The sequence below is a fragment of the Balaenoptera acutorostrata genome, chromosome 12 (assembly GCF_949987535.1).
Source record: "Balaenoptera acutorostrata chromosome 12, mBalAcu1.1, whole genome shotgun sequence".
NCBI lineage: Eukaryota > Metazoa > Chordata > Mammalia > Artiodactyla > Balaenopteridae > Balaenoptera > Balaenoptera acutorostrata.
Window position 1 is genome coordinate 43,848,835 of NC_080075.1, and position 2,563 is coordinate 43,851,397.

Here is a 2,563-nt window from a genome sequence, read left to right on the forward strand (position 1 = left end):
GGAGTGTTGTTTGCAGGGATTTAGAATATTTGAACCCTGCTGCCATTGTTTCCCACTGGCCTTCAGTGGTGTCTCAGATGCCAGCAGAATAGATACTATGAGTTGATGTATCATCTCCAGGATGCCCCAAATTGAAGGGAAACAAGCTACTAGGCAAGGGTCACCCTTTAAATCAATAACCCTTTTCCTTATTATCAGATCAGCTACTCACTTCCAAGGAGAGCACAGTCTATGGGAACTGCAGGATTTTTTTCTTTTGTTATTTTAAAGAGACGAGCCGTAGATTGAGTAGGAACGTGAGCAGCGAAGAACTACGCTGGGAAAGGTCTCTCCAGACTAAGCTGATCGCGAAGGCTCTGGGTTCCTGAGAATAAAGGATGTCAAAGCAAATCAACACACATCGTTTGCATACTTCCTAGATGCTCTGGGATCTGTCGCATAACACACAGGCACAGCACAAGCAGATGTTTGAGTTTGAGGGTCACAGATAAAATGGCTTAGCACGGGAGATCTCACTCTACTTTAAGAGACCACTTATCTTTGTTTTTACTTAGTATCAAAGTTTTGTGAAAATTGTGATTTTTACTCTGTATCAGAAGACATACAACTACAGCTGACATTTTTTCATTTACTCACTTTGGAGAGCTTTGTCACTTCTGAGAATTCAACATTTTTCCCCCCACGTGGGCATTTTCGGTATCACGTTTTACCACAGTGAAGCCTGCCCTGCCTCTGTTGCTCCGCTTGTAAGCACAGTCTCTGCCCTTGAAGTGCTTCTGCCTTCATGGAAGAAGACAGATGAGATAAAAGGAAGAGAAGAGTGCCTGCCAAGATTCAACATTATAAACATCTCACAAGAGCAGCAAACAAACAGCAGGCCGTTGGTCAGGGCATGATCACGTCTGGGCCCCAGAGGGAGACAGGCAAAGCCCAGCTCAGCAACGGGCCATCCTTAGGGAATAGGCCTAAGACATGCTTCAGGAAGATGCTCAGGGCTGGTCCTTCAGGATGGAGGCTGTACCTCATCCTGGGAAGAAAGGTTCCTGCAATCATAGTACAAACATCAGCCTGGGACCATCATTTGTGGCCACTTTGATCATGGGTGTACTCCTTTCCAGACTGGGTCTTTTACACTTGAGGTTCCCAGGGGAAACACTGGTTCAGGGAAACAAAAACAGCTATTGATGTTTGGTTTACAGGCATTCCTGTACTTTGACTTTTCTTGTCTTCCTTACTCCCCATGTTCCCCTTTCTTTCCGCCCCCACTGCCTCCCTGAGGTCTCCCTGGATTTGATCTACTAACCTGGGTGCTGAGGCTGGATTTGAAATCTTCTGAAGGGTGCTTAACATGCCAGAGTTAACAGGCCTGCTTGGGCCAGCTGTCGTCTCAGAGCTGCCACAAACTCCACGGATTGTTTGGCAATAAAAATCAGCTATAAAAGTGTGAAAAATACCAGAGACCCAAAGGGAGAGGGAGGAGAAAGGGGGAATGGCTCTTACACCCTTTTAGTGGACATCTGATTTATTTTTTAAATGGAAGAGCCACTTTTATAGCTACTGTAGTTCAATTATCTCTAATTTTACACATTTTATGCAAATTCTCAGCATCTTAATTGCAAATGAGAAGGAAACTTATTTTTTAAAGCAGAAAAACAAGGTATAGTTTCGTATTTTCTTTTCAATTTTTAATTCCTATTCTTGGTTCAGCACCATTAAACTTTTAAAACTCTTCTTACACAGTTGTTTAAAATTATGTGTAATTTAAAGCACACTCACATGTTCACAAACACCCATAGCCTTAAACAAGTAGCTAATTTTATTCTTAGACCTCACTCTCCCTCTTGGAGAAGATACTCTGATGTTCTCCTACATATAGTTTCAAAGGACTGCAAAAGAATATACGCAAAAGGTTTCACAAAGAAACTCGGTGTCTTACAAATCAAGCACACTGGAACATATTCTAAGCATCAAGAAACTTGGCTGCAGGTTTTTTGCCTAGATGCTCAGATTTCTAACCAGGAGTGTGCTGGCAGATGTGTGACAACCAACTCTCTTGAGAGGTGACAACTAACTCTGTCTGATTTGTAGCACTTGCCAATTTCCAAGGTGTAAACACTCCTGCTATGGTCCATTTCAAGCTACCAACAGGATACCAGTGAACCTGAAGGTGGGAAGAGATGGGCTCTATTGGTTCTCATGAGCAGAACTACCTCTAGCACACCACTACTTTCAGCAATCTGGACATGCTTCAGGGATTTCAACCGGCTTTCTTCTGATGTGGGGTCTCTAGAGGTAAAAAGCCAAAGGAAAACAAGTTCTCCACATTGGATAAAGATTTCAAAGACTTTATAGGCAGACAGAAGACTTAGCAGTATGCTTCCAAATCTAGAGTCGTGAGTTTTTGTCAAGAATCTGGCAATTACTAGCCACCTACCCTGTGCCAAATCTTTGCCATGAAGTCTGTATCTTCACGTCTAAAATGTGAATAATAAAGTGTGCTCCGTTGTGGGCCTATCTTCTAATAGCAAAAGAGCTAACAGTTGTGGAATCACTTGACAGACTG